Genomic DNA, 25,964 nt, shown 5'->3' with positions numbered 1-25,964 from the left:
GAGAGAACCTTTATTACGGACAAAGCAGAGAACTTATTACCAAGAGGTTTTATGGAGTATTTACTCACAAATTAGTATCATCAGATTTCCAGGGCTGCATAATAAACACTTGGAGGGGTGGTATGGTAATAGTTGAAAGCTTTTGGAGTTTTCCCAGGACTTCCACAGTGTCCAGGTCTTTCACAGTGTCCAGTCTTCTGACCTGGTCTTGATTTGTTCTCAGGCAGATGCTTTCCTTCCAGAGCTTTGGGTGAGGCACAGAGGTTTACAGGTATGAAGGCAAGCACAATATCTTATTGCTTGGCAATAACCTGCTTTCTCTCACAACACAAACTGTGATGAGGTTTGCATAAGCAAACTCTCAAGTAAGGAGCAGCTTACTTGTCTTCAACATCTGTAACTGCTAGTGGCAGTCATACAGCTTACTCAGGAGTACTTGGATCTCTCAGTCTGCACAGTCTAGGCTGTTGTTACCTGCTGAGGGGGTTTTTGAACTACAGCTGGCCAATTTTGTGCAGTTTTCAGCAGACTTGTTGTCTACAGAGTGGGCTGTCATGCTTCTCCCTGATAAACTGAGGCACAGAAGACTTTCCAGGAAACAAAGCTTGTTATGAAGCAACAAACTTGTTACTAAGCAGCAAGGCTGGTCCTGAAGCAGCAAGTAAAGTTGTTTACAACTTTTCTCACATTTATCAATTGCCTGAGTCTCAATTGGTCCAATGGGCAATGGAAATAATCACATCCCTTAACCAGTCAGAATGGCACTTTGTCAGAACTAACCATGTTAGGTGAAGCCATGGGCTTCCTTTACCCAAATTTGGTGAAGACATGGACAATGCACAGAGCAGGGACAAGCCAAGTGTGTGTACCTTGTTTACCACAAGATGTAAACAGGAGCAAAACAAGCCTGAACAAGCCCTGATCCTTAGACTCAGTGACTCCAAGTTCTTCATCCTCTTTCCTGTGGCTCTCCCCACTCTGGAAAGAGGATGGGGAACTGGTGACCATGCCTGGACTCAAAGTGGGCCTGTTTTGGCCTACCATGACATATTTCAAAGAACAATTATGTTGTATTTTTCTTCTTTTAATCTTGTGCCTTTAGTTAAGACACGAGGATTGATCTTGGAAGGATAAGAGGAAGAGGAAAGGGAAGGAGAAGAGTAAGCATGAGAGTAAGGCAAAGGCAAGGCAAGGCAAGGGAGTTTACTTTATAACTCCTAAAATATTGCATTATAATTTCTTTTCCTTATATTATTTCTGTCCTTGAAATCCATCATGAGTCTATAGGCAAGTGTTTAAAAAAACTGTCTGTACTTGCAGAGTGAAAACAGAGTTCTATATACTACTTGTATAAGCCTTCAGAAATGAAAGTTTACAATTTTCCATTTCTGTCCAAATATATCTTATTTCATTCCCACTCGAAGAACATACTCATATATTCTGTGACTATTCTTTTGTGCTTCCTCTTCTTTTTTGATTAATTGCATTTCCTTTGGAGTAGAGGACATTGAGATTGTATATTGGACAAGTGTCTGACAAAAAAAAACACCCCACACATTACTAAGTACTACATAGTGTTTTAATTCTGATTGGTTTTACAATGATCTGGTCTTTATACTTCTTTATATAAGATGATCTCTGGAGGTCCATTTCCAAACCTTATCATTCCATGTTTCTATGTTTCTTTTACAAGATTGTAAGAAATATCACAATCTAATACATAACCTTCAGTGAAAATTGTATTGCGTTGCTACTTGTAAAATAGTTGGGGTTTGGAGGTATTGTTGTTGTTGATGATGATGATGATGATTTTTTTGGTTGGTTGGTTGGTTGATTTTTGTTTTGGTGATTCCTTGACAAGTTGTTCCTCAAGAGTAATACTTAAAATATACTACTAAAGGTGTGACAACATGTTACTACATAAAAACCAATGCTATTATCAAATATGATAATCATATATGTTCTGTTCTGCACTTCTAAAGAATTATCATTTGTAACTTCCATGTGAGTTCTCAAACCATGGAAATTCATAGTCTTTAAACACATTAATAAACCAGGCATTTCAACAAAATTACAAGCTGAATAAATTGCACATCTTTTGAAGTAAGTGTTCACATCTTTCAGGAATGTTGTAGTAAAATAATATTTCATAATGTACATCAGGGTCAAGATTTACTCTTCTGAAGGAAATGCATCTATGACATTTCTAGTAAATTTTGATGACGTAAGAGAGAGCGTTTTACTCCTGAAAATCACAGCAGAAAGTGAAAGTTATTCTATTGCAAAATTATTCTTTATATTTTTCATGTTAGAATCATAGTCATGCCCATTATGAATTTGTTATGATAATGATTAACTGTCCATGTCAACAACTACCAAGAAGAAGCATTATTTTTTTCTATTCAAATGAAGCAATTTCTCATACAAATATGAAAAAAGTAAGTAAAATAAATTGCTTAATACTCGCTACTGAAAGATACTACTATCAGCATCCTGCAGTAGCAGTCATCTTGTCCTTAGCAGTACTTTTCAGGATGACAGAGATTTTTGAGTACTATGGACATAACACAGCAGCTCAGAAAGAGGAAGCATGCTATGCACTGTGTAATGCAGTGAGCTTGTGGTCATTGGTGCCGTTTTGTCTATGTAGTAATTTTTATATTGAACACTTCAACTTCTAAAATCACATAAGGAAGAAAATCCTTGTAGATAAAATGGAAACAGTTCTCACAGAATAAAGTTTTAAAGCCTTTTCTGTTTTAGTTTATCTCCTTCAGAAAAAAAAAATCAGAAAATCAAAAAGATTAAGAAGTGAGAAGATCTAAACAAACATCTAGATGAGTGATAAATTCTGACATTGCTTTACTGTTATTACTTATACATTATCACTATGTGCTTAAGAATTTTAAACCACAATTCGAACCGACAAAATGAGGTGATGCAGAACTGATAGGTATCTTGAAGCTGCATTTTCAAGCTTTGCAAGATATGCTTTCTCCTGCAGAAATATAAAAAATATCATCACTTAGTACGATAAATGCAGATTTCTGTGAAAACACATATGGAATTATAGTCCTGTTTGTTGACCAGGACTTGTGGAATTCATACTGAAAGTCAAAGCAAAAATATTTTATGTTGCTCTCTGACTCTTTTTTCAAAATGTTATACATGTGTTTTAGTGGTAATTTTCATTTTAAAAAAAAAGAATAAAAAGAGCCAGAATCAAAATTATTTTATGCTCAAATAAAAAACGTGGGCCTAATTTTTCCTATGAAATTTTACATGTTTTAAGATTAAATGTATGTTCAAAAATATTCACAACTTGGTAAGGAAGACACAGAGATATCTATGCACTGTATGAGAAGGCAGTGGTGCCTTCTCATTTATCTCTTTTTTTTTTTTTTTGGTCAAGAGTTTATTGTGTCTTACACATTAGCATTACATTCACTTTACCTTTTAATCTAATAAAGCATTATAAAATGTTCATAAAAAACAGGTAGGGCACAAATTCCATCAGAACCCTCCCAAAAAAAAAATCATATTATGTTAAGATATGAAAGATAGCAAAATTACTTTTCTGCTCTGTAGTTAACTACAATTACTACAGCCTGCTTCACAAATTACAAAACGTTTAAGTAACCTAAATCAATTCAACTTTTTCCTGAGAAGGGCAACAAGGCTGGTGAAAGGCCTGGAACTCAAACCCTAGGAGGAGAGGCTGAGGCAGCTGGGGTTGTTTAGCCTGGAGAAGAGGCTCAGGGGTGACCTTATTGTTGTCTACAACTATCTGGAGGGAGGTTGTAGCCAGGTGGGAGTTGGTCTCTTCTCCCAGGCAACCAGCAATAGAAAAAGGGGACACAGACTGAAGTCGTGTCTGGGGAGCTATGGGCTGGATGTTAGGAAAAAAAAACCAAAACAACAAAATACCAAGGTCAATGTTGTGTCACAGGTTAAAATAAAGCAATTCCTCTTTCTGTGAAGAAACAATAAGCCTCTGTGGTGGTTTGAGACTAATTGGAATATTCTAATAAGATAAATTAGATCTTTGTTTGTAAAAAGAAGATAGTTACAACATCTATATCATTCATTGGTTTGCTAAAAAGGGTAAAAAGCCAAGTATAAACAATTTGCTCCTCTTTTGCTTCAGAACACTTTTTCCCTTCTCCCTTGCTCCGCTCTAGTATCTTCCATTAACAGATAACGAAGTAACCTTTGCTGGTTGCTTTGTTTTCAGTCTGGTAAAGAGAGGAAGAGTGGGAGGGAGGCTTTGAGCCCCTTCTGGGTGGGTAAGGGGAAGAGACGGAATGGAAGTTCTTCAGCCCATTACAGCCTCTCTCTTTATTTAGTGTCTTGCAAAGAAATTAATGCATTGCGCTCTTGTTGCAGGATGTAACTAGGTTGTGTCTGGGAGATTTATTTTCCTAATTGTTTTGAGATTTTTAAAAATTATTTTAATGTGTAAAATGAAAATCAGTATTTCAGTGAAACACAGATTTTATAATTAATCATCAAAGGCCCAGGCCATACTATTGAAGGAAATTGAACTTGGCTGGTGATCAGCACAGAGTGAAGGAATTCTGTTGCTTTCAAGAGACTTATGGCAGAAGAAGTCTTAAATCTCTACAACATCCAGTAAATAATGTAAATTCAAGTTATCATCTGCCATACAGTCATTCATATACCTGAGTATCCTACAGTACCAGCTTCTCAGATAAAGTTCTCTGAAAAAGTTCTCAAATTACTTTCCATGTGAGCCTTTTGATATCTCTTAAAGACAGTATCATGTGCAAAATGATCCACTTCATTTCAGTCACTTATGGAAAATGGGGAACAATACGGATTTTCCGGCAAAACTTTCCCCTCAAATTTAGCATCCATACAGAATTCCATCCAGAATTTTTGCAAGTGTTAAATGGCACAGTGTATGTTGATGATGACTGTGGGTTAAGAATGCAGCTGTTTTACTTTGTCTGAGTTGTGTATGTGATGCATAAATATTTCAAATATTCAGAATCGATTCATTGACTTTTTTTTTTTTTTTTTTTTTTTTTTTTTTTTTTTGCTTTCCAATGTGAAAGTGAGTGTTGCAGTTTTACAACTAAAGCAGTAATACATGGGATTTTTCTGGTTTCTGTTTAATGTAATTGTAACTAAGCAAGGTATGAACAGATGCTTGACACCTGTCTCAGAGATTATACAATGCACACAGACAATTACAAATTCCTTTAGGTATTTGGTTTCTGTGTTTTTGTGGAATATGTTGCTTTTTCTAAATTATAATTTCACCATTTTTAAGCAAGATCACTTATTCAAAAGCTTTTTATTCATATTTTCTTTCCATCACAGGTAGACAACAGGTGCTAAATACTTTCACAAAACATGGAACATTTTTCTTAGCTACATTTCCATTAAATATATTGAGCTGTTTGAATCCCATTTAGGGGTACCAACAACTTTATACTGTTAAAAAAAAAAAGTGAAGGGAAAAACACAAAATAGTAGTGCTATATTTCTCCAATGATGTACATTTCAGATGCCTTTTCAGATGTATAAATGTTTTCAGCTATGTCACACAATGACAACAAGGTCATTTTTCTCTTTTTGACATTTTGCCTTCCTCTTTGAGATATTGCAGTGCATCATCTGTTCTTTCAGCTGTGTCCAGCACCTGGCTTGTTTTGTGAGAAATAAACCATTATTGATGGTAATTTCTGGTTACTCTCTCTCTCTCTTTTTTTCTGTGTTTTTTTTTTAATTTTGTTTGTTTTTGTTGTTGTTTTTAAAAGAAAGGCTTATATGATGCAGCATGAGTGCAAGTTTTCTATTCTTTTAAAAACTCTAGTATTTTTCTCTGTGCCCTATTTTCCTACCGTGGCCTTTATAAGACTTTTTCTAAGGCTCCTATAAATGTGTGTGGATCTGATTTTGGATTACTGTTTTTACAAATGTAGCTGACAGCCTCAGATCTTCATTATGCCAGTGTGTGTAACTCAGTTATAATTCTGTATTATTTGGGGAAAAAATACTGTAGTAACTGTGCTTGGAGTTATGACAGTCCCTGGGTTTGTTTTTTTTTTTTTTTTTTTTTTTTTTTTTTTTTTTTATTCAGTTGGTTGTTTTTTATTTTGTTATGGTTTGGGTTTTGCTGTTTGGTTTTTTTTTTCAATTCTTAAAGTGAAACTTTGTACTAGATTTTGCAAAGATTTCCTTGATGTAGCATCCAGCCCTTTGGAAAGATTCCTGTTTTCTAAAAAACCTTCAGATGTCTTCTCCTTGTCCTTTGTTACTGGCTTGTTATGGATGGATCCATTTATTATGGTCCATTCACTGAAGATAATGACTAGTACAAAGGTATTTCAACACTTATTTTCACTGTCTTTTGGCTTACTTACTTTAAATCATATTAAGTTTCATTTAAATGCAATACATAGTTAGCTATTTATATATTTACACAGGAAACTAAATGGATAATATAACTTCATGACACAGTTGCAAATTTAAACCATGATATGCTTACTTTGTACCATCCAAACTCCATGTATTTATTCTGTCTCTTTTAGCAATTTGATGCTCAAAAAGTTACACTTAAAAAAGAAATTTATTACTGGCTACTTTGTATCTGTGCTTTCATATAAAAAAATCTTCTTCAATTATTTATGTCTTGTTACTGTTCACCCTCCTGATCTGTTACTGTTCACCCTCCTGATCAAAGTCTGGAGTGGTGGGAAAGCTGCCTAGCATAGAAAGACCTGGGGCCATTGATCACAAACATGTGAATATGAGCTAGTAATGCATCCAGATGGCCAAGAAGGCCAACACTATCCTGGCCTGTATCACAGATAGTGTGATGAATGGGACCAGTATTTGTCACTCTGCATTTCCTACTGGTGAGGCCGCACCTTGAGTGCTGTGTTCAGTTTTGGGGCTCTCCTTACAAGAAAGGCATTGAGGTGTGGAGAAAGTCAAGAGAAGGCAAGCAAAGCTGGTAAAAGGAATGGAGAGTAAGTCTTATGGGGAGCATCTGAGGGAACTCGGATTTTTTCATCCAAAGAAGACTGAGGGGAGATGTTATTGCTCTCTACAACTATCTGAAAGGAGATTGTGGTGAGATGAGTATTGGTCTCTTCTCCCTAGTCACAAGTGATAGAATGAGATAAAACGGTCTCAAGTAGCACCACAGGAGGTTTAGATTGGATATTAGAAGAAATACTCACCAAAGGGTTCTCAAACACTGGAATAGGCTTCCTGCAGAGAGAGATGAATCTCCACCCCTAGAGGCATTCAAAAGAAGCATGGATGTGGTGTTAAAGCACACAGGTTAGCACCAGGTACAGCAGAGTCAGACAGTAGTTCAACTCCATGATTTTAGAGGTCTTTTCCAATTGAAACAATTGAAACTAATTTATAGGGAGATGTGATATTTCCTTGTAGCTTTACTTTTCTAGATTAAATAAGCTCAGTAGTGTCTTCTCAGGCAGGCTGTGAAGTCTTAACTTTTTTCAGTACATTCCTTTTACACTGCTTTAGTATCTTTTGAATGCAGATAGCCACAGGCATCCACCGTTTAGAGTTAAAGATGTGAATTTTAGAAATATATGATGAATTAATGGTTAGTCTAATTTTCTTATTTTCTATCCTCTTCTAGTTTTCCACAGCATGGACAGAGTGGAGGGCATCAGTTAGAAGTTTATAGCAATGAAATTTAGAAGTACCTGTTAAACTCCCATAATATTTTTGGCATGTAAAACCACAACTGTGTAACTAAGACTCAGATAAAATTAATAATTTCATTTTAATTTAGTAAGGGGATAAAATTATGTTGAAAAAAAACATGCTGTAATGGCTTAAAAGGTAAATATAATTTTCTACTAGAAGTGTTCCTTTATGATTTCTTTGTTGTTTTTTTTTCTGCATCCAAAATATACGTACTTATGTTATTCCAAAAATGTTTCAGGATAGCCTTTCTGGTCACTGGAAGGTCTGCTTAAGGCTTTACAGTAGTTTGAAGATAGTAATCTTTTAAACAGGCAGTGACCTAGATATTATAATTCATATGCTAGCAGGTCTCCAAATGCAGAAGTTATTTATATCTGATATTTTAAATATTAAGCCAGCAGTTGATACTACCGAAAAAATTGGGATTCTAGCTCACATTTTTGAGTTGAAGATAATAAAAGTTTTCCTTATATAAATAGGCCAGAGTACACATTAAACCTTTTTAGTTAGCCAAATGCTAGCCAAATGTTAGCTAAATCGAACCTTTCTATTAATTGTTGCAGTTGAGTACTCTTACAGGTTGAGTTTTAATCTGCTGTTGTTAGGCAAAACCATCCTTCCTCATGCCAGTTTCAAAATGAAAGCTCCAACTGGAGCAAAATATTATGGGATTTGAAGTTCAGACTGTAATATGGGAGGCTTCCTGATTCTGGGTTCTGTATTTTGTAACCCTGACTTCTTTTTTGTTTCCGATGAGGTGACAGCAGGGCACAGAGGAGTTGGGGAGTAGCTCCCTGGTTGGGTTTTTACCTTGCTTGCTTATGCTTGCTGTTGCTTTCTGCTGTGCTTTTTATGGAAATAGACTAAAGTAGTTGTATATTTGTGTTATTATCTCATTTATTCAGAAAACTCCCTATCTCCCATACTCTGTCTCAACCTGGATATTTTTTTTCTGTATTGTTTTTCCCTCCCTTCCATGTTGGGTAGTTGGACAGGTTTGCTTTAACCAATTACGACATAGAAAAATAATTTAAAAAAAAAAAAAAAAACAACAAACAAAAAGAAACCAAAAATCTCCCAACACACATGCCACACACACACATCCCCCCAAAAAAAAAATTTAAAAAGGTGAACAGTAACAAGGTTGTGGTTATTGTTCACTGTAAGCTATTTAATTCTAACCAAGCATTATTTTTTTCAGGATCCTCAAGAGGACAAAATACTATTGTTGCCTGTGATGTAATGAATAGGCACCAAATCTCAGAAAATATCCATGCTAGTCCTATTAAAAGACAACTGGTATTGTGATGAAGAACAATGCTTTCATCAGCAGAGGGACATAGACTTACAAGTCATAGTCTGAACCAAGAATGACTGTGAGCCACTTGAATGAAATAATACAGTTTATCTAGGCTAATACCACAAGTATGAAGCTGGCATTACACTAATACTTGTGGTGTGGTATTTCGCCTGTTCATTGGGATCTGTGAAGGAAAGAGCCCATTGCAGGAAAGACCATTTGAAAATATACAACACACAACCTGCAACAATTTTCTATCACTGCATTCTAAAATCTCCCTTTACAGTGCTATTCAATGTTTGACTTCTTTCACAATTCTTATCTGCATGAAAACGAATAAACAAAACAACAAAGCACAGTATAAAAATTCGTTCAATTCCCTGTATTATATTGGTTTGTCTGCATGGAAGCACGCAGTGAGTCAGGTGATACAGAAATTATGTGATTGTTTTTTTAACCTATTAAAAAGATCAGTATAAAAATCTTATCCAATCCAATCTATCCTCATCTCAGTGACTTGTATTTCAGAATAAATATGGACAGCACAGGAAAATAAAAGTATGTTTAGGAATGAAACCAGCTAAGAACAACAGGTAACTGCAATTACTTGTAGAAACTGTCACTACACATAGAGAAATAATGATGGGGTAATTATCCCACTACATTTATTTCGTTTATAGAATGAACACGGCTAAAGACATCCACATACTGAAGTCACACTTAAATTGTGATAATGAAGGGTCACAAGGACAATTATACTGTGAAGGCATAAAGTCAGGAAAGAAAATTGAGACTACAGAACTGGAGTCAAATATGAGCAAAAAATGATGGCGCAGACCCAGTAGCCCAAAGTTTTTCATAGTTCTTTAGTCAGTCACGGGACTCAGATTGTTTCATAGTTCCAATCCCCATTAACCAGAGCAGGCAGATAGTTTTGTGATACAAGTATTGAACTGAAGGAAAGGCAGCATCCAAGATGACATCATGCAAGGCCTCATTATGTAGAAAATTTGAAGACCCACATAATTTCAGCCTTAAAAAAAAAAAAAAAATCCAGGCTTTCAGTCCAGTCTCATAGGTAATGAAGCTCTAACAGTCACAATTCCAATAATAGAGGAAGTACAGTATTAAAATTGTGCTTGGAAAGGCAAGTTTTCTCTTGAAGTCAGTTCACTACCTCAGTGAATCAGAGCAGAAGTTTTGTAAATAGCTGGAGCAGCATAACCTTGGAGAAGAGGTAGCCAATGTGTGTAAGAGAAATGCAAAGAAACAAACATTCACAATTAAGCCTTACTTCTGTACTTTTCTTGCCTGCATCAAGTTAAGCCACAGAGCAAAAAGAGTGGAAAATGAAAATCTTGACTTGCTGAGAAGAGTTTCACTTCCCATAGCTTGGTGTGTTTATATAACAAGAGAAACTTTTGAATGCAGTACTCAACTCTCTACTTGAATTTTCAGTGGTTGGAATTCTTTTTTGCTCCTATCAGCAATGTTATCAAACTGTTGTCATTCTTCTATGGCAGACAGATATGTGGGTTCAAGACATAGGGCACTAACGAACAAAATCAGTCTTTCTTTCTTTCTTTCTTTCTTTCTTTCTTTCTTTCTTTCTTTTTTTCTTTCTTTCTTTCTTTCTTTCTTTCTTTCTTTCTTTCTTTCTTTCTTTCTTCCTTCCTTCCTTCCTTCCTTCCTTCCTTCCTTCCTTCCTTCCTTCCTTCCTTCCTTCCTTCCTTCCTTCCTTCCTTCCTTCCTTCCTTCCTTCCTTCCTTCCTTCCTTCCTTCCTTCCTTTCTCTCTCTCTTTCGCTCTTTCGCTCTCTTTTTCTCTCTCATTCTCTCTTCCTTTCTTCCTTTCATTCTTTCTCTCTTTCTCTCTTGATGTTTTGGTGAACTTTTCTGACATTTCTTATCTAGTTAGATTAATTAGCAGAAGGATACAAAGGAAATGTTCTTATTTTTTTTTATCTCCTGCAGAGGTGCTAATAGGAAAAATTACAATCTTCATCTGATTTATTTAAATGTAAATATGAGGTTACTTTCTTCAGAAATCTAAACATTCTGAAGACTATTTCTGCAGAGATCTGTCTTGCAACAAAAAAAAAAAAGTTATGATCATCTGTTGAGTATTAAGGTCCAAAAATATCTGAATAAATTGTCAATTATAAGCTAACTGATTTTTTTTAATTGAAACAAAAAAAATTAATCTAGATGGCATATTTCTTTCTCCTTTGTAGACATTTAATCTAGTGATTCACTAACATTTGTAGTCATTTATCAAGCAACTCCTTTTCCTCTATATTCTAAATGCCTCCTTATATGTGCCAAACCAAGTGCTCCAGTTGCTGAAGTTCTACCTGAAAATAAACATTTTGAATAGGATTATATAAACTTCTAGTCTTCAGAGAACTATAAGATCCCAGAGGAATGTAGTTTGATGGACAAATTGATTTAGAAAGTTTTAAACATGTAATTTCATGTGGACATGGTACTGGTAGTGTCTGAAACCATCAAAATGGAGAAGAGTTTTAAATCCTACTTTCCATGAACCTTTTTTTTTTTTTTTTGTTCTATCTAAAACTTACCATTGCCTTACAAGTTTTTCTCTTATTCCTCTTCCAAGAAATCAGAAAATCACAGAATGGTAGGCATTGGAAGAAGCCTCTGGAGAACATCCAGTCCAACCTGCTTCTCAGAAGATGTTTACCTAGAGAAGGTCACACAGCAATGCAACCAGGAGGGTTTTGAATGTCTCCAGAGAAGGAGATTCAGACACCTCTCTGGGTAGCCTGTTCCAGGGCTTTGTCACTCTTTAATTAAAGGAAGTCCTCCTCATGTTTATATGGAGCTGTTAGCCTTTGTCCTGTCACTGGGCACCAATGAAAAAAGACTGACCCTCATCCTCCTGACAATCACCCTTTAAGTATTTATAAACATTTATGAGATCCCATCTCAGGCTCCTTTCCCAAATAAAATAACCCAATTCTCTCTGTAAGGAAGATGTTCTAGTCCCCTAATTATCCTTAGAGCCCTTTTCTGTACTGTCCCCAGTAAGTCCTTGTCCTTCTTGAACCAGGGAGACCATAATGGGACACAGTATTCCAAATCAGTCTTCACCCAGGCAGAGCAGAGTGGAAAGTTGAAGACTCTTGACCTGCTTGCCACACTCCTTATAATGTAACTCAGAATGCCATTGGCCTTCTATTACAAATAAGGGGGAACAGGACAAGAAATTTATAATAGTATACTTATTTATAAATATTTTTTCTCCATCTCCCTTGAAATGTGATACAAAGTTTATAGAATCATAGAGTGGTTTAGGTTGGAAGGGATCTCAAAGATCATTTAGGCAGGACATCTCTTACTAGAAAGGTTTTATAAAGGTTTGTGTCATGGAGGGGGATTCTCAGCACCTATACCGGTTTTGGCAGAGGGGAGAAATTAATTGGGGGAAGATAATTTTATATAAAAAATATATATTTGTTAAACTCAATATTCTGAACTCTCACCACCCCCAATCACTGTATATTAATATTAATATGGCTGGTTATGAAAACATTCTAGGATGAAATATCACAGTATCATCAGGATTGGAAGAGACCTCACAGATCATCAAGTCCAATCCTTTACCACAGAGCTCAAGGCTAGACCATGGCACCAAGTGCCACCTCCAATCTTGCCTTGAACAGCTCCAAGGATGATGATTCCACCACCTCCCCAGGCAGCCCATTCCAGTATCCAATCATTCTCTCAGTGAAGAACTTTCTCCTCACCTCAGGCCTAAATTTCCCCTGGCACAGCCTGAGGCTGTGTCCTCTCGTTCTGGCGCTGGCCACCTGAGAGAAGAGAGCAACCTCCTCCTGGCCACAACCACCCTTCAGGTAGTTGTAGGCAGCAATAAGGTCACCCCTGAGCCTCCTCTTCTCCAGGCTAAACAGGCCCAGCTCCCTCAGCCTCTCCTCGTAGGGCTTGTGCTCGAGGTCTCTCACCAGCCTCGTTGCCCTTCTCTGGACATGCTCAAGCATCTCAATGGCCCTCTTAAACGGGGGGGGCCCAGAACTGAACACAGTACTCAAGGTGTAGTCTAACCAGTGCAGAGTCCAGGGGCAGAATGACCTCCCTGCTCCTTCTGACCACACCATTCCTGATGCAGGCCAGGATGCCATTGCTCTCTTGGCCACCTGGGCACACTGCTGGCTCATGTTCAGGTGGGTATCAATCAGCACCCCCAGATATGTACAGAAACTTATTAATTACTAGCAAACATTTCAAACTATAAACAGAGAGAGGAGTTTTTCCCATGGCTTAATGCCATTTGGGGTCTCTATGCTATTTGCCTAGCAGAGCAGGTTGAAACTGATTCTGCTCTATGGCAGAGATAACTTATATTACAGAGATTTTAAAGCTTTTACTCACAACTCTTACTAATCAATAATCACCCTCTGGGCCTATGTCACAGCCTGTGCCAGTGTCCAAACTTCAGGGGATCTCTGCCCATGGACTTTGAGGATGGAATCCTCCCAGCTTGAGGGGAAAGGATGAATCTTCCCAGTTTGTGGGGAAATGACTGGTCTCTGACCTTGTTCTCCTGGCGAAGATACAATCTCTGCTCTTGTGCTCCTGGCTTCTTCTGGATGCTTCTGTCCAGGAATTCTGAGCTGGCAGGATCTCAGATGTAAGAGGAGAATATCGTGCTGTCTCTGGCACAGTTCTTCATGTGGCTTTCAGGCCATGAGTGCAGACAATCCAGAGTCTGTTTCCTGGTTATCTCAGTGGCAGTGGTGCTTACCAGGCAATGATAGGCAGCAAGCATGCAAAGTGTGCGCGGCTGCTGGGAGTCTGAGCTCCATAGGTAAAGGCAATACAGGATTTGGTTCTGATAACACAGTGACGTGCAGATGTGCACAGCTGTATGGAGACTATAGTCTCCTCATATATAGACATGCAGGCTTAAATGAGCTCTGCATCTAAGATACGCAGACAGGCGAGCTGCGAGTGAGTCAGAGTATAAGGGTTTGAGCCTCTGAGCATCAGAGCTATGCAATGGAGTCCGAGCAAGGGGGTCCGAGCAGCTGACCTATCAAGGTAGCATCTAAGCAGCTGAACACGGGTCTGAGCAGCTGAGCTGCAAGTCATAGCACATTGTTTACCTGTGCACTCCTATTTATTGAATGTGGGCCAAGATTAATAGCCTCTTTGGCCACTAGAATGACCAATCAGGTTGACAATCAGCCAAACATTACCATAGTAGGCAAAAGCTACTTGCCTAGGCTTTCCCAAATATGGGGATCACATGTACTTACCCCAGGGAAACACAAGCTGGGTGTGTGGGGGCTTACACAACCTGTTTACAACCAGGGGTCCTGGCAGAAAAACATGTCCAGCCATGCATAGGCATAAATAAACCTCTTTTCAGGCCTACAGGCCCTCCAAGACAATTTGGTAGTATAGCTGGGGTTTATCTTCACAATAGGAATGATTATAGATAGTTTGAAAATGGTATTTGGAAAAGATAGATCCAAAAGAATCAGTAATATCCCACTTACAAAAAGAAGTGACTTCCTGAGGACTTAGAAATATATTGAATACTCACAATGCTCTTTGCTGATTGTGGGAATTTTTCTTTTTGTCCTTTTTTATCAGAGAATTCTCTTGAACTACTACAGCTGCTTAATCCATGTGTGTGGTAGGGGAAAATCCAAGAGAAAGAGCTTGTTTACTCTACAGCTGACCCATTTTAATGATAACTATGTTTAAATTTTGTCACATGTCACCAGGAGAGCATTTCCAAAGCCTAGATGATAGAACTGGGCTCCAGAACAGATAAAGATCTGTCTTCTACCCAGACATGCTCTGGCCCAGAGTTTGTGTCTTATCATGCTTGGCATGGCACATGGCTTGGGGGAAGGCCATATATGAGTATAGCCTTAACTTTCCTGACTGCATTCCTACGTTCTCTGACACCAATCACATAATCCTCTCAAGTGGTCAGTCCCTTCTTCCATGTACTATATACTTTCTTCTTCCACTTAAGTTTATTCAGTAGTTCCTTGATCAAATATGCAGGTCTCCTAGCTCTCTTACATGATACCTTAAAGTTTGGGATTCTCCAGTCTTGAGTTTGGAGGAAATTGAATATTAATCAGCTCTCATGACCCAATTTCCTGAGACAACTCTGGGCAGTGGAGAGATTACACTAGACTCAAAAATTCCTTTGCATTGAATTAAGGTGAACCAACATCAAGTGCCTGATGAGCTCAGTTTGCATGATTTGAGGAGTTTTGTGTGATAGCTCTTGGTCATTTGAGCCTTAAAGATGGGTGGTAAAACAAAAGGAGAGGAAAACAAGAAGTAAAAGGAGAGAAAAGAGAGAAAAGATGTAGATAACCATATGTCTTCCTGACATAGAGGGCCACAGTCCCAACTCACCTTCCTTGCCTGCCTCTTATGAAATGTTTCTAGCCATGAGATGTAGCACTCCAGTCATGAAAGTCATTCCACCATGTTTCACAATGATAGCTATATCATAGTTTTCTCACTGCACAGTGACCTGCAGTTTGCTGATGTAGAAGCTGTCCAGCTTGCTCTTGATGTGGCTGAACGTAAGAATTGGCCTATCCTTTACCTCTACACCGACTCGTGGATGGTAGACAATGCTCTATGGGGTTGGCTAAAGGACTAGAAGAAGAATGGTAGGCAGAGGAAAGGAAAGCCTATTTGGTGTGCTGATCTATGGCAGGACATTGATGCAAGGCTGGAGAAAATTCCAGTGAAGGTGCGGCACGTAGATGCACACATGCCTAAGAGCAGAGCTACTGAGGAACATCAACACAACCAGAAGGCAGACCAAGCTGCTAAGATTGCTCAAGTTGATACTAACTCTGAACTTGACATTGACCTTGATTGGAAACACCGAGGTGAGCTGTTCTTAGCTCAGTGGGCCCATGACTCATCTGGACATCAAGGCAGAGATGGAACATACCGATGGGCTCGTGATAGGTCAATTGACTTGTCCATGGATGCTATCAACCAAGTCATCTATGACTGTGATATTTGTGCTGCTATTAAGCAGGCTAAGTGAATCAAGCCCTTATGGTATGGTGAGAGATGGTCAAAGTACAAGTATGGTGAAGCCTGGCAGATTGACTACATCACTTTACCTCGATCTCGTTCTGGCAAGCAGTATGTGCTAACGATGGTAGAAGCCAGCACTGGATGGTTGGAAACCTATCCAGTTCCACATGCTACTGCACGTAACACCATTGTTGGTTTGGAGAGACAGATCTTGTGGAGACATGGAACTCCAGAGAGAATTGAGTCAGACAATGGTACTCATTTCAAGAACAATCTTGTGAAAAATTGGGCCAAAGAGCATGGTATTGAATGGATCTATCACATACCCTACTATGCACCAGCTTCAGGGAAGATTGAGCGTTACAACGGTTTGTTGAAAACCACCCTAAAAGCCATAGGGGGTGGAACTCTGAAAAACTGGGACAAACATTTAGCAGAAGCTACCTGGTTGGTAAATAGTAGAGGTTCAGTAAACAGAGCAGGACCTGCACAATCAGATTTGGTCCAAACAGTAGACGGTGATAAAGTTCCTGTTGTACGTGAGAAGAATCTGTTAGGGAAAACTGTTTGGGTATTTTTTCCTTCGGGTGAAGGGAAACCTGTCCGAGGGGTGGTATCTGCTGAAGGTCCTGGTCACACCTACTGGGTAATGCAGGAGAATGGTGAAATCCAGTGTATTCCACAGAGAAATTTAACCTTAGCTGAGAGAGTTTAAATTCAAGCTGTTAGGAGTTTTCTGTTCTAGGTAACATTGGCGCCCAACACTGAGAGAGTCTACGATAGAATCTACAGTACGTGAGCACGAACCCAACATCACCTGGGAGTCCCTGTTCTGAGCTTTTGAATCACCTACATCTGATTGAAGTGTGAACTGAACTTGTATATATTATTTTATTGTAAATATTGGTTTAGATTAGATTGGATGATTCTGAGCGATACTCTGAGCGAAGTAGACAAGGGGTGGATTGTGCTAGTTTGAAGCAAGCTGGAATGTTTTGGTAAAAGAACTTGATAACGGGCAGTGAAATGAAAACAATTGATGTCAACTTCTCTCACAGTCTCGCTGAGAACTCTGGGAAGAAGAAAGACTTTTTCTCCATTTTGTCTCTCACTCTTGCTTTTGCCTTAGACCTGGTCACATCTCATTAACCCTGCTCCCACTAACCTTGCTCCCTAACCTCTTGGCTGCACCTCTCTTCTTCCTGAGAACTGGGGTAAGGTTGAGAGGGGCCGGGGGGAGGTGTTGGGGGGGTTTGAGAGCCCCTCCTGGGGACTCAGGTTTCTGGGAGGGGAGTTGTGCTTTTGTATTGTTTATCCTTTGTATATTTCTGTATATAATTGTATATAACTGTATATATTGTAAATAGCTGCTTGTAAATTCTGCTAACTGTAAATAAATTGCTTCATCTATATTCCCAGGGTTCGTCTGAGTTAGCTGGGGCAAATTCAAAAGTGTGGGGGGGCGGGGTAACCCCCAAACCATCACAATCCTGCTTGTTGCCCACGTGGCATGCATTGGTATGGATACTGGGCTAATGGTGCTGCTACCTTGTTGGAGTGATGTCACAGATATGAGTTGCATGTTGAATGTGCTGCTGTACTCACACCATCATGCAGCCATGCCAGCTTCAAAAATGAAAGTACAGGCTGAAACAAAGTATCACGGGGCTTAAAACTCAGATTGTAACATGAGAGGCATTTTGTTTCAGTTGCTCCTTCTGAATTCTGGTTTTTTGAGTGTTGGTCTTTTCCACCAGGATGGTGGGGGAACATGGAGGGATGAGGGAGTAGTTTTCTGGCTTGGACTTTTGGCTTTCTTGCTTCTACTCACTGCATCTTTGTGTGGTACCTTTTCTGCAAGTAGCCTAAGGTAATTAGGCATTTTGTACTATGTTATCTGATTTTTCTCAGTAAATCTGTTCTTATCTCACTTGTTTTGGTCTCAATCCTGAATTTTTGTGTGTTACTTTTTCCTCACTTCTGTTTTGGAAAAATAGCCGGGTTAGCATGGTTTTGTTCTGATTCAAACCATCGCAAAGGAAATGCCCCAATTCCCTCCAGACTGTTCTCAATTGCTTATCACCTTCTGTGTCTTTACTGCAGCATGGAACATCATACTCCACATTCACTGAGACAGCCAAGTGCAAGACCCCACTATCATACTGTCCCATGGGTGCTGGCATGCTGCTTCCATGTTCCTCTCTAACAAACCTGGTGTCATATCCATCCCTCTTTGAGTGTAGTTTAAAGCCCTTTCAATGAGTCCCAGCAGCTCTTGGCCCAGGATTCTTTCCCCACTAGAGACAGGTGTTCTCTGTCTCTTGGCAGCAGGCCTGGTATCTTCTAAACCAGTCTATGGCCAAAACTCAAAAATTCTGCTGGCGGCAGAAGCCTCTGAGCCATGTCTTAATCAAGTGGGTTTTTTTCCTATTCCTTTCAGTATTCTTCTCAGCTACTGAAGGGATTGAAGAAAACACTGCTTCTGTTTGTGATCCTTCAGTTAGTCTTTGCAGTGTCCTAAAGTCCCTTTTAATGACTTTGGGACTTCTGTCCCAAACCTTATCACCATCTACTGCATTACTAGTAGTGGGTAACAGTCTGAGGACTGAAACAGATCAAGGAGTTTCCTGGTGATGTCTCTAACCCAAGGCCCATGCAATCAGTAGATTTCCCTATCACACGGTTTTTATTGGCATATGGGACCCTCTTGTTTTCTTCTGAAGAGAATCACCTACAACAATTGCATGTCTTTTTTTCTTAATACAAGCAGTTCTAATACTTGAGGATGGCTACCCAATGAATGGACCCACATCCACATCTTTGTCTCACGTCTCTTAAGTCACTTCAGTCTGCCTGGTGGCAAGAGGAGAGAGGATCACCTGCTTCCCATGTAGCCTCTTTCTGCTGCACTTGCCTCAGGGTGTTATTCCATCAATCTATCACCCTGTCACAGTCCTTAAACTTTCCACTTTACCTTTCTGCACACAGCTGAGCAGATCATTCAACCGGTCACCCCACACACAGTTGTTGTCTCTGTTGGTCTCTCGTACAAGTGCTAGGCTCAGGCACTCCCTGCAACTGAAGACCTGCATAGCTGCATGTTTGTGTTGGAACTCTGAGTTGCCATATTCTTTCTGCTCATGGCTTTGGCTTAGTTGTTAGGTCCTCTTCATGGAAAGTGACAATAAGTAGCTGAGCTCACCCTTCAAGCCTGAAATGGGTTCCCACCAACTCAAATTAGCTCCTACACTGACATTGCTCTCAGGGCCCTTCCTGCAAAGTCCTTTGCAAACTAAAATGTCCTGGGCGAGATCTTCACAAACTAAAACGTCCTGGACATTTTTCACTGTGTGTTTGTTCAGAAGCTCATGAGAGCTTCTTTAATGAGAGGGATGTGGTCTCAGCAAATGACCAATGATGCATAGATACCTCATTTAGAGCTGTGCTGGTGGTTCTGGCTGCTGGCCACCAGCACAGGCCATTTGCTTTTGTAGTTTCAAAGAACAGCTCTTTTCACTGCAACTCAGTTCTCCAGTGTGGACCTGCCTGCATTGGAGGTTTTTTGGTTTTGTTTGTTTGTTTGTTTGTTTGTTTGTTTTTTGGGTTTTTTTTTTTTTTTTGTGAGGAGAAAGAATAAGGTTCTTACAGGAAAAGTCAAGACTGTGGTTTGTTTGCTATATCACTCAGGAAGTTTATAAGGGCCAAATAAATTTAGAAACATTTTGAAATCTCCTGAAATTTGTTGTGATTTGTAATAAATAAATTTCATCTTCATGCATAATTTATTTCAAATAATGTTTCATAATTTGTCTTTCCTGACCTTTGAGCCCTACTATTTCAGGCTCCTGTTCTAGAATGTAGTTTAAGGGAATTTATGGGGGAAAACATGCGAGGCCAATTTGTAAAGGATTAAATGATTTATTGCTAAAATACGGAAAATCTCCTTCCCCAAACTTATCTATAACTATCCCACGTAAATTCTTTGGTCTGCGGTCACAGATTAAAATGCAGGAATGACTAAAATAAAGAGAGTCTGTGATTTTTAAGAGAGTTCTTTTGAGTCTTGATAAGTTGCTCAGTCTTTAAGTAAAAGTTTGTTGGTTAGTCACAGTTCAAAGCAGTTTCAACAGGGTTTGAAGTATTATTGAGTTCAGGGTGTTGTCCGAGCCTTCTGCAGATTTGGGCCTAGGTAAGCCCTGGCCTCCGAGGATCAGGCGTTGCTGGCTCCATGCCGAGCAGGCTGTGCAGGCAGTGTGTCATTCAGCAGGGTTGAGAGCGAGAGGTTTCGAGGTGCAAGAGTAGGGAGTGTAGAGGAAGTCAAAAAAGATCCTCGATTAAGGCATTTTATAGTCTTCAAAAGAGGTGTGCTCAGTCAGCTCAGGCGATTTTAAGTTAATTTTACAGATTGGTACAAAGTTATAATGAATTTATATAATTGGACAATTCTTACCATAAACAACCTGTAAGACCACCCAGGGGTCAGCCCCCAACAGGTGTCCAGCGGTGCCATGGGAATCAAAGCCTTTTTCTCAAAACACAGCCAATGTTTACCTTTTACCCTTCCTAGGGAGGAATCTTCCCAGGGGCCTTGTAGCTGCTGGAAATATTGTTTTGGTTTTTGCGATTGTATGGCTTCATGTGAGCCATCGCACTGTGCAGAAATGAAGCCTGCTAAAGGCCTTGCTACCTTCCATGACAGCTCCAAACAGTGTTTGGAAAGTATCTAATGTAAACTGGCTATGATGGCAACAATAAGGTACAAAAGTCATCAGAATTCAGAGCAGCTAAGAACAAGAAAGCAGGATGACTAAGAAAAAATCTCTTTCAAGGAAATTTTATAGAACTACAAACTGATTGAAAACCTACATGTTAATTGAGAAAGGTGGATTCATTTAATTATACAGTTCTCTTAAAATTACTTTTTTAGAAGCACATTTCAACAGAGATGTTCAGGTATTTTTTAAATTTCTTTTTTCATCTTCAAACTCAAATGAGGATTCTCTTAGCTGTCATTCCCACCTATGCCAATAGCTCAGGTGGAGTCGCCATCCTTGGAGGTGTTCAAAAAAAGACTGGATGAGGCACTTAGTGCTGTGGTTTACTTGATTGGACAGTGCTGGGTGATAGACTGGACTGGATGATCTTGGAGATCTCTTCCAACCTGGTTGATTCTATGATTCTATTTACTTTGTGCTTGTAAAAGGGAAATTTTTATTTGATGTGATTTGTCTTTTATCAAAGTTGTAGACTTGTTTTCTATGTAGTGTTTCTTTTTGGCTTTCTTCTCTGAAAATTCTTTTCTTTCTTTTCTAACAGGTGTTGGAATTCACAAAGTTGAGGTAGGAAACTCAGTTTATTACTAAATAATTCAAATAGTTTACTCAAAGTCAGAAGTATTAAACCTCGATAATGTGATTTTTATGATTTGTTTCTAGCAGTAACACTATGGTAGTTTACTGTGGTAGTTTATACAGAGAACTACTGTTGATTCTTCTTAATGGTATGTTGGATAAAATGTTTATGTAAAATAATTCAACTATGTAACTAAGATTGCAAATAATTCTGAAGCACAATACCACATTTAAAACTTATCTTTCCATCAATGCTGAATTTTTTCTCTAATTTATATTTGACTCTGTGGGGCCCATGAAAGCAGAAAGTTTCTAGCAAATTGTAACCTCACTGGACAGTGGAATGCATTATTTGCCTTTACCGAATTTTGTAATGTTCTGTAAACCTAAGTAGAAGAAACCAGGTACTCTGACTAATGGTAGTTCTTAACCTGTTTTGCCTAGAGATACCTGTGATAAAACTCAGTTTATCAAGGCACACAAATAAAAACTGATGTGTGTTGTATTCTTGTCTCATTTTTTTTAATATTCAGCAATTAACCACCATATCTTAGCATCAAGGGGATCAGTTGTTGAAATTGGAGATAAAAAAATGGAATAGCCTTTTGTCTTTTCAACAGTAAATTTTCTACTTCAGCATTTCTGTAATAATTTTCAGTTCTGTGTTGGACTATGAGAAGTCTTACTTTCATAATAATTAACATTGTTTGTGGCCATTGAGATATATATGTATATATACAAACTCCACAGTTTTCTGTAATTTAGCACAGTCTTAGTATACTGAAAAAAACCCTTCATTGTAGATATAAACAGTAGACAGAAGATATTCAAGAACGATTAAGTAAACTGTAATATCACACACCTATGGACTATCTTTTTTTTTTTCATTATTCTGTACATTTTCTCTGCTTAGCATAATTTTGGTCATGTTTTTGCCTTCAATCTGCAGGTCTAACTTTTTCCTTGTTGCAAAAGGAGCAGGTGAACCAGAAATCATTTAAAGATATTGTAAGATCATGTAGAAAGAGAATTAGAGATGCAACAGCTCAGTTAGAACTTAATTTGGCCAATTCTGTGAAGGATAATAAAAATTATTTTTATAAACATATTAATAACAAAAGGGGGGCCAGAGAAAATCTCCATTATTTATTGGATGAAGGGGGAACATAGTAAAGGAAGACAAGGAAAAGGCTGAGTTACTTAAGAACTTCTTTTCCTCAGTCTTTAACAAAAAGATTGGATATCCTCAGGGCAACTGGGCTCCTGAGTTGGTAGACAGAGATAGAAAGCGGAATATTCCTCCTGTAATCCAGAAGGAAGCAGTTAGTGCCCTGCTGTGCCACTTGGATGTTAACAGTTCAATGGGTCTGGATAGGATTATTCCTGGGGTGTTTAGGGAGATGGCACAGGAGGTGGCTAGGCCACTCTCCATCCTTTGTCACCAGTCCTGGCTAACTGGGGATGTCCCAGATGACTGGAGGTTGGCCCATCCACAAGAAGGGCTGAAAGGAGTATCTGGGGAACAATGGTCCTCTAAGCCTGACCTTGGTGCCTGGCAAGGTTATGGAGTAATTCATCCTGAGTGCCATCAAGCAGCAAGTACAAGACAACCAGAGGATTGGGCCCAGACAACAGGGTTTTGGGAAAAGAACGTCTCATCTAAGTAATGTGAACTCATTCTATGACTGGGTAACCCACCTAGTTGTGATGGTTTGAGAGTTATCCACCCCCCTACACTTAAGAAACAATATCGCCCAGGATAGACTCAGACAGCTGGAAATTAAAGAACAGCTTAGTACAATATGCAGGCATATATATATGTATATATACAAATATAAAATTATATACAAATTAAAAGTAACACAGAAATACAATACCCCTCCCAGAAACAATCAGAGTCCCCAGAGTCCCAATCCAAACCCCTTTCCCCCTCCCTCTTTCCCTCCCTTCAGAAATAACCGGATCAACCCATGCATGGGTTTTTTTCTCTTCTCACAGCTAAGGATTTCATTTCTCTCAGTAAAAAAACTAGCCTCAAACCAGCACGCTGGTAGATTAGGAGAAGGCTGTTTATGTGTTCTACCTAGACTTCAGCAAAGCCTTTAACAGTCTCCCACACTATCCTCCTGGAAAAGCTAGCAGCCCATGGCTTGGACAACTGCATCCTTTGCTGAGTCAAAAAGTGGCTGGATGACAGGGCACAGAGAGTGGTTGTGAAAGGTACATCATCCAGTTGGTATCTGTTGACCACATCAGTAGTGGACTCAGCTCTATTCAACATCTTTATTGGTGGCTTGGACGAAGTGATAGAGTCTACTGTTAGTAAATTCACAGCTGCCACTAAGCTGGGGAGAGCGCCGATCTGCTGGAAGGCATGAAGACAGTTCAGAGAGACCTGGACATGCTGGGTCAATGGGCTGAGGCCAACAGTGTGAGGTTTAACAAGGCCAAGTGTGGGGTCCTACTCTTGGTCCATAATAACTCCATGCAGCGCTACAGACTGGCGGATGTGTGGATAAAGAGTGGCCTGGTAGAGATGGACCTGGCAGTGCTGGTTGACAACAGCTGTACATGAGCCAGCAGTATGCACAAGTGGCACGGAAGGCCAATGGCAATTCGGCCTGTATCAGGATTAGTGTGGCAAGAAGGACTAGGGATTCTTCCCTGTATTCAGCAATGGCATGGCCTCACCTCAAGTACTGTGTCCAGCTCTAGGCCCTTCCCTTCTAGAATGATACTGAAGTTCTTGAGTGGGTCCAGAGGAGAGTGACAAGACTGGTAAAGGGATTGTGGTGAAAGCTGTGTGAAGAGTGGCTCAGGGATCTGAGATTGTTTAATCTGGAGAAAAAGAGACTCAGAGAAGACCTTAACACACTCTATAATAACCTGAAAGGAAGTCATAGTAAGGTGGAGATTAAGCTCTTCTTCCAGGCAACTTGTGACAAAATGAGATTGCATGGCCTGAAGGTGTGCCAGGGGAGGTTTATGTTGCATGTTAGGAAGCACTTCCTCATGGGAAGGGAATTAGACACTGGAATGCACTGCCCAGGACGATGATGGAGTCACCATCCCTGGAAGTGTTTAAGGAAAGATTGGATGTGGCACGGTCTAGTCAATGTGATGGTGTTAGGTCATGGGCTGGACTTGATGATTGCTGGAGTATATTCCAGCCTAAGTAATTCTGTGATTTTGTGATTCTGTGAATATGAAACATGTAAATTTTACAACTTTTATTTCACAGTGCAGAGGTTTCTTTGTACAGTATCCTAATTGCTTTCTTGAAAAAGACAATAGGTATACTGCCGCTTATCTGGACACCAGCTGATACAACTTCCTCTGGCATAATAGAGATCCCTTAAAACATGCTCTGCATCTGTTTTATTGGAGCTGATTTCTCAACAGTATTTAGTATATTGGGAAAGAGAACCTGCAATATATATTTTTTTAAATTTGGTAAACATGAATTGTGCATTTCATTCAAAAAGTTGTATGCAAAAGCAAAAAGGATATTTTTTTTCTTGATGGGGTTCCCATCCAGATTCCTTCCATACAAGAGTGATCATACATAGATGCTTACAGGCCTTTCTGCTCACAGTTCATAACAAGTCAAGCTCCTGCAGGAAGCTTTCCATGTTACTGATACAACCTATACTGAGTGGCTGTGTGAAAAGAAGATAGCTAGAAAAAATGATTTAAATATATTAATGTCTGTAAATGAAAGAATTAAGAAGAAATAGGAAGAAAAGGGCAAATTAAAAGTCTGTAGTACCTCATAAGTGAAGAAAACCTTCTGTGAAAGAATTGCTGTTGCTCCTTATCTCACTAGAAATTCTATGTAAGAGTCAGGCATCAGTGCAGGAATCAGGCTTTACCAGAGAGCAAGCCTTTTGCTTCTGGATGTAGGGTCATGGTGGTGATCCAACATTGGTAAATTAATTATATCTCATTTGTGTTTCCATTCATTTTACCATCATGGTATCAATGGATACAAAACTCTGAGGGCAAAAGAAAAGTGTTTAATGTTTTTTTATTTGAATGTGAAACTAATGGGAATTGAAAGTGGAGTTCAGGTTGGTCATACAGTTAGTAATTAACCTGGAGAAATAAAAGACTTTACTACTGGGTGGGAATTTTAAGGTTGAGCAGAATAGATCTCCCTCCCTCTTGCTCAGCACAGTCCAAAATGAACTAAGAGGCTTTGATATACTCTGAGAAATACGTGGAAGCACTATACAAATATGCTGGCCACAACTGATGGCTCTTTGTAGAAACATATGAGTGCCTGATCAAAATAATTTGTGTGCCTCTGTGTATATGAGTGTCCTCTTTTCCGTACATCAGCATCTGATCACTATATCAGAGATCTTCACATGTAACAATGGAAATTCTAGCAGAAACCAACTTGAGTATTCCAGGATAAGCAGAAGTTTGCTCTAGGTATTGGATATGTAAATATTGCCACCAAGTATTATGAACAACAGCTGCTTATGAGTAAGGGATTTAAATGTTATTTAAGACTTTCAGGACA

The 25,964-nt window shown here is 39.0% G+C and overlaps 1 protein-coding gene across 46 annotated transcripts in view; it reads left to right on the top strand.

Annotated features, from left to right (window-relative positions):
• PTPRD (protein tyrosine phosphatase receptor type D) overlaps positions 1 to 25,964 on the top strand; it is a 1,747,466-nt gene that overhangs the window by 941,826 nt on the left and 779,676 nt on the right. For all 46 annotated transcript variants that reach the window (XM_064140351.1, XM_064140349.1, XM_064140348.1 and 43 more), the window contains one exon: positions 21,402 to 21,424. The gene's annotated coding sequence lies outside the window, so the exon portion shown is untranslated. The remainder of the gene's footprint in view (positions 1 to 21,401; positions 21,425 to 25,964) is intronic.

Source organism: Pogoniulus pusillus, chromosome Z (assembly GCF_015220805.1).
Source record: "Pogoniulus pusillus isolate bPogPus1 chromosome Z, bPogPus1.pri, whole genome shotgun sequence".
Classification (NCBI taxonomy): Eukaryota; Metazoa; Chordata; class Aves; order Piciformes; family Lybiidae; genus Pogoniulus; species Pogoniulus pusillus.
The sequence above is the reverse complement of the archived record's forward strand: the minus strand, read 5'-3'. Positions and strand labels throughout refer to the sequence as shown.